At 41.9% G+C, this 12,407-nt stretch overlaps 1 protein-coding gene across 4 annotated transcripts in view; it reads right to left on the bottom strand.

Annotated features, from left to right (window-relative positions):
* LOC124256630 overlaps positions 1–11,298 on the bottom strand; it is a 125,023-nt gene extending 113,725 nt beyond the window's left edge. For 3 of the 4 annotated variants that reach the window (XM_046690604.1, XM_046690605.1, XM_046690606.1), the window contains exon 1: positions 10,801–11,298. The gene's annotated coding sequence lies outside the window, so the exon portion shown is untranslated. The remainder of the gene's footprint in view (positions 1–10,800) is intronic. The other variant, XM_046690607.1, reaches the window with a different exon arrangement.
* Positions 11,299–12,407: the final 1,109 nt, after the last annotated feature.

The raw sequence follows: 12,407 nt of genomic DNA, 5'->3' as shown, positions 1-12,407 counted from the left end.
CATTACTTTTATTAAATATTATTAATTCATTGTTCAGTGACTATAGAGTTTCGCGCAATCGGTCCCAACCTGACGGATTTATACAATATTTGTTTCGCGGTTTCGGTACTCTATAAACTTGAGGTTTTCGCGGTATCGGGCCGACACCATATACCCATATAATAGCACAACATGCATGATAATACTATGGATGACGTCACATGTTTGTAGGTTGGACGATTATGCTTTCATTTTTTTCCTCATCGATTGTTGTTCCAGTGGAAATGTGTGAGTGCTTATACCGATTTTCTTCTAAAATGTATAATCCAGGAATATCACTGAGGACTTAACCTTGTACCCTCGCCAAACCGGGTGACGAACGCGTGACACGCGTGACGAACTTCAGCAACAAAAGGAACCTCTCTACATGTATGAATAATGACATTGTTCCTTTTACTCTAAATAATTCTTAAGATTATTATAATTTTTCAGTCACGTGTGTACCCAATCACAACTACTCGAAAAAAGTATCTCTTTCAGTAATCTGAGTCTCCGAATTTAAAAAAAGTCCATCAGTGACGGATCCCTGACGTCGGGATAACATTGAATGAAGGGCGTGATCGAAGCACGAGCAATTTACACTTCATCCATCCTGTCATCATTGTTCAACTGTCTCCGCCATACATATCTAAAAATACATGTTTAATTGTGCTAAACGTTCTGGTGAACACGTTTCTATGCTTAGGTAGCAATATAGCAACCTTAGACGACGAGCATGGCTAGAAGTGGGGTAGGACAGTAAATCGAGTGCTCGGCTCATGAGACGGATTACCCCAAACACAGAGTATATGTAATCATTGTTTTCAAACATATCTTATATTTGGGATAACACTTTCTTAGTAAAGTACAGACTCTTGTACTTTCGTTTGGTTGAGTCCCATACGGGATTCGAACTTACACCCTCAGAGTCAGACACATACTCGCCAGCACATAAAGAAAGTGTAATCCCAAATATAACACGTTACATTTGACAACTTTCTAATTGGCATTGTGCTATCATGTATTCAAACAGTTCACGAAGTATTTGTACGTGTCAAGAAATAATTTTGTTTGTTTGTCCAGCTATTTGGTGGCCGTCCAGCTATTTGGTGGTCTGTATATAATCGAGTATTGACCAGATAATCCAGTGATGGGCACCATGAGCATGGGTCATGAAACAAGTTAACACAGCTACAGGAAACAACAAGGTCCAGGGGCGTAGCTACCATTATAAATAAAAGTCCGGGCTTACACAAGACTTCAACACTATTATGCAAATGTACATTGGTGAGTTCTAGGGGAAAGTGGGTTACTTAATCAATGGATGGGTTAAAGGACCCAAAACGTATTTTCTCAACACACTCTCTCCTAAAATCCAGTCATTCGGCAAACACGACCCTCCCTCCGATTATCACAGATAATGCACAGATTTTTCACAATTAATTTATGATTACCCATTGCCGACGCGAATCAGAGCATGGTGAGACACACACCCCGTGTAAGCGGCCACACCCGTGTTCCCGGATGTTGAATACGCGACACATTGACACGTTACTGGAGTGATGAGTATTATGTAGGTGCTACTGTGTGCGTGATTGCGTGCGTGTGTGCGTGTCTGTTTTGGTGTGTTTGTGTGTGCGTGTATGTTGTGTGGGGCGGGGGTGGGGGGAGAGGGAGAGAGGACATGCAGGACGGTAAGGTATATACATGTACATATGGGTATGTGGCTGGTATGTGGCTGGTATATGTCTGGTATGTGGCTGGTATGTGGCTGGTATATGTCTGGTATGTGGCTGGTATGTGGCTGGTATATGTCTGGTATGTGGCTGGTATGTGTCTGGTATATATGTGTCTGGTATGTGTCTGGTATGTGTCTGGTATATGTCTGGTATGTGTCTGGTATGTGTCTGGTATATGTCTGGTATGTGGCTGGTATGTGGCTGGTATATGTCTGGTATGTGGCTGGTATGTGCCTGGTATATGTCTGTATATGTATGTGGCTGGTATGTGGCTGGTATGTGTCTGGTATGCTGGTGGCTGGTATGTGGCCTGGTATATGTCTGGTATGTGGCTGGTATGTGGCTGGTATATGTCTGGTATGTGTCTGGTATGTGTCTGGTATGTGCCTGGTATATGTCTGGTATATGTGTGGTATAGTTGATTGAGTTCCACGCCTCAGTCTACAATATTAGATCATGATGACCTGTACATACCCTTACCTGTACAAGGTAGCCATTCCGTAAGCCGCCCTTACGCCACCGCTAAACTCAATATTTTGTATTTCTAAGCTCACACAGTACTCATTGGTCACACGCTGGTACCAACTGGTCCACTTGAGTAGGCATTTACCAAAAGACTGAACTGGAGACCTTTTTTACCCAAAACAGTGGGGATGATTACTGGGCGGTACGGGGTGGTGAAAGAGGTGCTTCAAGAACTGAGACCAACTAACTTTGGTTAAAACAAGCGAGGGCGGTGAGGTAGCCTAATGATTAAAGCGTTCGCTCGTCACTCCGAAGACCCGGGTTTGATTCCCCAAATGGGTACAATGTGTGAAGCCCATTTCTGGTGTATCCCGCTGGATATTGCAGGAATATTGCTAAAAGCGGCGTAAAACTAAACTCACTCACTGAAACAGGCGACCAACGGATGGTCAGTCACGGTGACTAGGTAGACAGTGTGTTAACATACCTCGACGGCTTAACCCCGGCATCTCCTCAAACTTGGACTACCGTCACACCACGTGCACGTCTACCATCAGCACCGTCCTACGTCATTATTGGCTCTAAGTTATATATGACCACCCACCACATGCATTACTTTAAAAACAGACATAACATACAACAAACAAACGAACTCAAACCTACTCGATCACCTTATGACACACTGACACTTCCAAGTCTTTACATCTATTTCCCAATATATAGACAGGTTATCTTCATAATTCTCACACCATTTCACTCAGGATATGTATACTAGCCACTGAATATAAGTTTCGCTCTCGTGCGCATGAAGCTTTTGTGCCGCGAGTAATTCAAACCAGTGAAACCCATTCAACTAATACCAGTGTCCCAGACAAGGGAATTATAACCCCGATACCTGTGGTTGGTCATGGGGTATGACCCGAGCATCAATCTGCCATATTCAGGTCAGTCGGTACAGTATCGATGTGCTTGACATCGTCTAGAGGCTATTTCATGTGACCTAGTTAATTTTGAATAGAACTTGTATCTAATATAGACCTACATACAGGACTTCCATCTCCCGTGGATAACCCCTACATTCGACTCGGGGTAAAGGGTCAAATGATTTTGTAAACTTTATTTTAATCTTATTAAGTTTAACCGATTTTGATTTTCGTATTACTGTTATAGAACTGTCCAACGTCATGTGAAGACCTACATCGTCAGATTCATACGACGTCATTCAAGACACAATGATAGCAGATGAATGAAGGTATGGGCCTTAGAGTAACTTGACGAGTTTTCAGACAAACTGCCCGACAAAAGAAAGTTATAAGCCCATGTTTGGCCAAATAACAAACAAACAAGCAAATAGTTATTCGATGTAACTGATACAGATATCACAGTTATGGTAATTTAATCTCAGATTGTAGTGCTTCGGCGATTTATATCGCCCAGACACTGAACTGTTGGATAACGATTGCGATATTTGTTTTGTTAAATCCACGATCTTTAGCTCAGCATGTATCATTACGTGGAAAGACAGACCTCCCCCCCCCCCAAGCCAAGGTTTATGAAGTTTCCAAGCATTGGTCTTGACAAACCACATCATAGTCGTATATCGGTTTCGAACTAAAGAATTCATAAACACAGTCCACATAGATCAACGGTAGTATCCGTAACACCGATACACATGGTTTTTGCTGCATATTAAATATTATTAACTTCCTAAAAAAACTTCATTTCTTCGGGGGTTTTGTGTGTTTTTCCCGCCACTACTGTAATACTACTGCCAATTAAAGGTCTAGTGCGACACGTGATGGATTATGACATACTGGATAACATTGGAATGGGACGCACTTCTGTGTCCTTATTTAACTCGTCTGACAATGAATCTAAAATTACTCGTTATTACCCATGCATTCCATCATACTGACAGAAAAATGTCATAAAACTCTATTTCCCCACGATCACTTCTATATATAGTTTCCCTGCCACATGACCCCATAAAGTATCACAAAACAATTACATACTTTACACGATGTCTATATAAGCAGTTAACATATATACTGCTCCATGTTTGCTAAGGATAAGTACTTTAGAGGTCAAATGTTACATTGTATGCATCAGTTGAATATTGCAAGAAGACAAGTTTCATGAGTCCGATGTTGTGTGCCACGGTGCCAACAAGCAGCCTGACGTCGACCAACAACCAGATCACCTAACAGAATGAGAGCATCTGACCAACACTGAAACGTCAGAAACACAAACAGCATGAACTGTCTGTATAGTGTATATGATCCATGTGATGTGATCACAGCCAATCACCCTCGTTTCATGTTCCCAATAAGTGGCTGCCAAGGAAAGATTGTTCCACTCTTCAGTAAGAGCACTGCCGAGTTACAGTGGAACTGCAGTACACATGTGTACGACAGGACTGAGGTCAAGTGACCCGGCTTGAATTCCATGCGGACAATGGTCTCCTCCTGTAATTAGCCATCAACGACCCATACACTATCAGGTCGTGCTTAAATAGTCTATGAAAATATACTCGTGTATGATTTTAACGGCACGTAGTCTCGAGAACACATCCAGAATGTCATCCTTGTAACACACACCTGTCATCGATCATGACATGGAGATCGGTTCTTCCCGAACTATTGATCCCACTTTAAATCATGACTGAGGCCCTCCACAGCGATATGTTCGACAACGCTGCAATCCCGAAATATTTCTCCTTGTCTACGAGACACACCGGCATGACGACATGTGAAGTGTTCAGGGGAATCAGTGAAGTATCGGGGCCGACTCCTGGTCTGTCCAGTTGATCATGTCATCTTCAGCCAAATCCGAACGCGCCTGCATGTAATGTTGGATTCGTGGGCTGCGAGTACCTGATGTCGGTGACTGGACACAAACCTACCTCCCAACTCTCAGCGTCTTATCTTGAGACTCACGCCGTTAATACTCATGTCACACTCTCACAATAACCGAAAAGGCTCACGCCATAATGCGTTCATATGAAAAATTTGCACATTTTGACCACTTAAAGTCACACAAATAGATCTGAATATACTGTTTTAAGTGACTTTTCTGAGAAGGGAATTTGCAATTATGCGTTCCTCCCTAGACCTGGCCGGGGTCTGCAGCCCTTGGACCCCGACATCTCAAGCTTTTTTCTCTCTTGGAGTTGGAAGCTCTTCAGATGATAACGCTGTCTGAGAAGAAACGAAAATGCCATTTTTTCTGCAGGTCATTTCTTAGTGTGGTGGCAGTGACGAAGTTATGACGTGTTACTGTAACCATGGAAATAATATCGTGGTGGCACGCTGTCGACCACTTGTTGAGTAGTTTAGCCAAATGTCTGGCATCAAATCCATGTCCTGCTGATCAATCATTGGCTGCCACCGAGACGTTTGCAAGGTATCGTTATGTTGAACCAGTGTAAACCATGATGACGTACGTGTCTTGGACTCTGAATGGGCATAAGTGCGCAGAGTGGTTGCAATCCTCAGAAGAACATAGTGTTGTTTTGTTACTCAACATCCACAAAGAGGTTTTCACGCGTCTCGTCTACATGTGCCCGTGCATGAATGCTTTTATCTGTTTCTTCCTAAAGTTGAGGTCCAAAAGAGGTTTGTGTATCGGGATATTGAAATCTTTACTTGCTGGATAATTTTCTCATCACAACTTGATCCTTAGCAAACTTTGAGCAGCGTAATTAAGCATCATATCTCGTAACTTCTTTTCTGCGTCTCCGGGCCATTTAGCATGGGCATATTTCATCTCAATATAACCTTTAGCAAATTAGGCAATCCTAACCCAGAGTATTGTCCGATGGGATACCAGTAATTGGAAATGTATTTCAGCTATCTGCGTAAATGTGATCTTCAGATTACGCCATTTTCGACAGAACGCCCTATATATTTACGACAATGTGTCCTTATTGCTATAACAAATGTCCATTGAATCTTTGGTAAAAAAGTGTAGTCAGTAGACAGATTTGGTGTGTAATAAGTCAGAATGTCTATTCCTGTAATGCTTCTTTGCCCCCGATGTCAACACTCTGTCTGCGACTGGCTTGAACCGTTAAGATTTAATAGAACTTAACAAAATGACATCATTAAGGTCAGACATTTTGCGGCTGTGTTGACTTCAGTACGCCTTACAAAATGATGTTTGATATATACAAATGCAATGAAGCATATTTCGCCAGGATTGGTTGATTGGTTCATTGTTTGGTTGATTGGCTTGTTGTTTCACACTGCACTGTTTAACACCGTTGTTCAACACCAGCAACATTCCAGCTGTATGGCGGCGGTCTATAAATAATCGAGTCTGGACTAGACAATCCAGTGATCAACATCATGAACATCGATGACATGTGTCAACCAAGCCAGCGAACCTGACCAGCCGATCTCGTTAGTCGCCTCTTGCGACAAGCATGGGTTACTGAAGACAAATTCTAACCCGGATCTTCACGTGTTATTTCGTAAAGAACAGACATCTGAACCGTCCTTGCCATAATAACGAAATGATGCTATTTTAACATTTAATGATGACTAATGAAAACACTATGTCATGTAATGATATATAATAGGAAATGGGTCGATTCCATAGCCGTATCACCTACCACTAGTATGGCAACAATTTGAAGCACACAGTCACATTCGGTCCCCACTCGAACACGTAGAATAACTCATTAAGATGGGAACTATATTAATCTTTACATAGTCTGGAAATATAGAAATAGTAATTGATAATGAAATCAAAGACAGAATATGAATTCAAAGGAGGCGAAATGGGATCTCTGACGTTAATGTCAATCATTTGGTTCAAACAGGGCTTGACGACGCTATGTTCATGGTTTATGCCTCACAAAGATTTATGGTGATTTCGTAAATTGTAAACCAAATGTTTGAGATGTTTTATCAATTCCAGCCATCAAGAGCGTATCACCTAGCACAATGGGCCATGTGTTTCGGGGAAGCATCAATCACACGGCATGTTAATACGGTGGAGTCATGCCTATTCATGTACATTATCTGTCGTATAATGTGCTTCAGTAGGAGACAAGACAACCCGGGGAATCCCCCAGGGCGATCTGGGTTGTCGTACACCGGCATATCTCGCATATCAGCTTCTACAGTGCTGTGGGTGAAACTCTGCGATATGGGGCTGTGGGTTATTACACCCAGGGGGAAATGTACACGGTACTGACAGCATGAACTTATATACTCAGTGTTCAGCGTCATTTCTCAATGGTCACCAAAGTATGGGTGTCTTACAATGAAAACATGTAACAATGCGTTACCAGGTCTGGGCATTTAGACAATGTAATTAACATGTGAAGGACATGGTGCTTATGTTTGGTACACACACCACGCGTCTGAACACAAGCAGTGGTTCAGCTCATGTACGTCCAATACATGGCGAGTAACAGTCAGTGTGGGTATCAAATGGTTCATCCCCATGAAATGCGCTTTTAGTAGTTGAAAATGCGATAGTTTTCTCTTACCATCTTACTATCATGTTTACCTACTACTATCGCTTTTATCCCTCAATATGTTACTATCAGTTTTGTCTCTAGCTGTTACTTTTATCTCTGACTATCTGCAGGAGCCCGAATTAATGATGAACCGAGTATATATAACTGACTGACTGAGTTTTGGTTTTACGCCGCTTTTAGCAATATTCCAGCAACATCACGGCGAGGGACACCAGAAATGGGCTTCACACATTGTACCCATGTGGGGATTCGAACCCGGGTCTTTGGCGTGACGAGCCAACGCTTTAACCACTAGGCTACCCCACAGCCCGAGTATATATAAGAAACTTTCGTAAGCATATGTTTTCAGAAAATCATCAAAATGATTTCTGGTTCTTTTCTCAGTCGATTCCGCTTCATAACACCTCATCAGGTTATGTTTTTGACCATTCCTGTGTAAGTGGGTTTCACCATAGAGGGAAACGTCTAAGACCTGCACCACTATGGGTTTCAGCCTCCATCCAGCTGACAGTGAGATCATATATAAAATGTTGTTAAAAACAGAGCTAAACAAATTCACTCACTCACTTACAACTACACTTTGCCAGTGCTTCTCCCGTAACATTACAACATAGGAGGTACTCGGGGGTGGACTGACAGCAATACCATGGCGTAGAACGCAAACCGGGTGAAAAGTGAAACCATGTAGGGAATCGAACCCGAATTTATGACACAAACACTGGCCCATCAAAACATCTGACAATCATATGATTGTATATCTGTCATACCTGGATATCGGGCTCTACTGATTGCGCTCTTCTTGACTAATCAATTAACACAACCGAATAAGACGTTAAGAAATATAGAGAATATAACGAACAGGCGGATATGATGAACACATCGCCCAGCAACAGTCACCAGCGTTTATGCAATCTTAGAATTGTTAATGAACGTGACAGTAAAGGACCCTTGGACTTAGACACATTCGGAATTTACAATGCTTTACATTAACTAATTCGACACGGGCCTGCAACCTCAAACAGCAAGAGCTACCGGAATCACACCAGCTCTGCGCGAGATATGTTGGTGTCAAGAGAGATGCATGGCATAAATGCCACTGTAGTGTATCAGTAAGGTATGACATCGTCATTGTTTGGTATGAAAGTCATCATGAAAAACCTACCTACCCTTGGGGCAGGAGCATATTAACATAATATAACACATGGTAGTGTTTGGCGTAATTGAACTACACCCGGGGTGGGGGCGGTGGGGTAGCCTAGTGGTTAAAGCGTTAGCTCGTCACGCCGAAGACGAGCGATTCCCCACATGGGTACAATGTGTGAAGCCTGTTTCTGGTGTCCCCCGTCGTGATATTGCGTGCATATTGCTAAAAGCGGCGTAAAACCAAACTCACTCACTCACACCCTTGTGGTGGAAGTATAATTACTAACCTTCCCGAGCCACTTTGGCTATCAATGTTGAAGTTAGCTATGAAGATATTACAACGACACATTAATTCCGCGCGTTGACAGAGAATGCAATCCTTGATTAAAATATATTGGTCGTATATCTAAGCCCGGTAGCCATATTTCCAGCAACGTGAGAATACAACTCGCAATTATTTACCCCAGTAATCCTCACAAGTGAATTAGTATAATCACCGGATCGTGGATCAAGCAGCTGACAACAACGCCAATCGTTAACACAATCTCCCGTCACATTCCTGTCTGTATTTCTAAGACCTAATTCACTTTTGAATGAAGTCACAGGCGATATTATGTATGCCGGGTAGAAATCTATTTCAACGGCTACCGTGTTCATAACAATTACGGATGTGTTTGCCTCCCTATGCCATTGTAAATTCACCGCCTCAGGCATGTTCATTTCAAGCGGAACATGTCATTTACATCTCACTAGTAATCTTCTTCGTGCATTCATACCAACCACGTGGTAAAATATAACAGCTTGACCCAATGTCCAGGCTGTTATTTTGGCCAATAAATCCCGTTTCTTTAACCGAGAAATACCAGGGTCAAGAAATGGCCAGTGGTCATTTGGGAAGGTAATGTGTCTTTGTCATAGGGTGGTGTAATAAACTAACAGTTGCTTTGTTCACTGGGCTTGGGGCGATCATCTGTCAGTCATTGTTGATTGACATATTGACAATATGGATATGTGTAATATGCGTGACATGTAAATAAACAAATTATCAACAACAATGTATCTGACAGATTATGGGAATTTTAAAAAATGTGTATAATAGGACACATACGATCAATAATAATCAATGAATTATAGCTATTATATTTGTAGTTCCCACTGTAAAATATAATCACAAGGCCAAACAGGCAAGGATCAGTTGTGTAATAGATAAATATCTACTGTCTATCTGCAAATTATCTTTGAATGACAGTTGATTTATTTAACCAATAGATAAATGATAATATTTCACGACGAACTGTCCAGTATGCGCGTAATGAAACACAATTCATGGATTTCGACAATATGAAACACGAGTTATGCAACTCTACAATATGAAACACGAGTTAAACATGTCCACAATATGAAACAGGAGTTATACATGTATACAATATGAAACACGAGTTAAACATGTCTACAATATGAAACACGAGTTATACATGTATACAATATGAAACACGAGTTATACATGGTTAAACATGTTAAACATGTATACAATATGAAACACGAGTTATACATGTATACAATATGAAACACGAGTTAAACATGTATACAATATGAAACACGAGTTATACATGTATACAATATGAAACACGAGTTATACATGTATACAATATGAAACACGAGTTATGCATGTATACAATATGAAACACGGGTTAAACATGTCCACAATATGAAACACGAGTTATGCATGTATACAATATGAAACACGGATTATACAGTTCTACAATTATATTATATGACCCACGATGTATGAAATCTGAACCACGAGTTGTACATGTATACAATATGAAACACGAGTTATACATGTATACAATATGAAACACCAGTTATACATGTGTACAATATGAAACACTGGTTACACAACGGGACCCAATCGCCCAGACCAAAACATAAAGTATCAACACTCACCGGTTACGATTCAAATCTTGTAATATCCAAATCAGAACAGCAAACTAGTATCCCATAGACGTTCCCTCCTCTAGTACAGCAATGAGACCAGCTCTGCTCACGAACACTAGTTCACCGTCACAGAATAACAACTCCACAGGTAAGTCTCGACAGGTAAGTCACAACAGGTGATCTCTGGTGATCTCAACAAGTTACGTACATTTATACCTTCCTACTTCACTTGTGTTCTTTACAAAACCATCCACTGTGACACACACGAAGTTTATAAGGTGTTCCACGCGAGAGAATATTTCAACATTCCGTGAGGGATGAAAACCTGCCAGAACTCTGTAGACCCACCCAGACCTGTTCCGCCAAGCCCGTGGGTTCACTGAAGAAGGGTTTACAGCTATCACAGACAACCGCTCAGAAGCTCCTTGTTCGACCGGCACACAACCGAATCTTTCAGGACGAAATACTACCCAATCTAGTAGTGTTTAAGCGTCCGGGGCAGTGAGCTAGCGCTGAATCGCGATGGGATGACACATGACGCCGCTGTTAATCGTTATGTAGGTGGTGCGTTCGGTTGGAACGACTGTACCTGCCTGTCACGCATATTAGACATTGAGGCTGGATTGACAATGGGTTGGGTAAGACAGGGTTTCTGGTATTCTGAGGATTGTGTTTAAAATAAATGAAAGGTAAAGTACGGGTCATCGACAGCGGTTGATGTCTCCATGAAAGGAACCCTCGACGTTAGCGAGGCAATATAGTTATGTAACAAGTCCATTGAGAGATATCACTCCGAGAGGAACCGGTTTCCGCAGCTTGTACATCCATAGCACGGCTGGAAACACCAAGAATGGGTTTCAGATACACATTGGGTCCAGGGATACGACCCCATAACTCCTCCGTATCACAGTCACCGACTTGGTCACCCACCAGGTAATTGGAAGAAAAACTATTCATGTTATATATCAGGTAAATACAAATAAACACACACACACACACACACACACACACACACACACACACACACACACAGACACACACACACACACACACAGACAGAGAGACACACACACAGACAGAGAGAGAGACACACACACAGAAACACACAGACAGACAGACAGTCGAGTCCCGCACGCCCGCACACATACATAAAGAGAGAGAGAGTGTGTGTGTGTGTGTGTGTGTGTGTGTATGCGTGCGACTATGTGTGTTTGTATTTATCTCATATGAAATATGAAAAGTTTGTGTGTGTGTGTGTGTGTGCGTGTGTGAAATGCATATCTTGCACGCCGACTTTGGTATGATGTTGACAAACATCAAATAATCAGAGAAGAATCTGAGATTCGAACCCAGGATTGCAGATTCTGGCGTATCTACGGGACACAACTCTGCCTAAACATGCTCTCTATACAATAAACACATGTATATCTGGTGGAAGTTGATGTCCACAGCCTTATCCCAATGATCGGACATATGTCACGTGACTCTATCACCGTCATAATGTTTAAGCCGAGAACCATACAACAAAACGTCAGACCGTCGAAAATACTGCGTCACAGAGGTAAATTTTTCTCCCGTTTATGATAGACTGCTTACTACTTACAGTGATCGCCTCC

This window comes from Haliotis rubra, unplaced genomic scaffold (genome assembly GCF_003918875.1).
Source record: "Haliotis rubra isolate DU_JTF1 unplaced genomic scaffold, ASM391887v1 Scf632, whole genome shotgun sequence".
Taxonomy (NCBI): domain Eukaryota; kingdom Metazoa; phylum Mollusca; class Gastropoda; order Lepetellida; family Haliotidae; genus Haliotis; species Haliotis rubra.
Note: the sequence above shows the minus strand (reverse complement) of the source record. Positions and strands in the feature narration are given on the sequence as shown.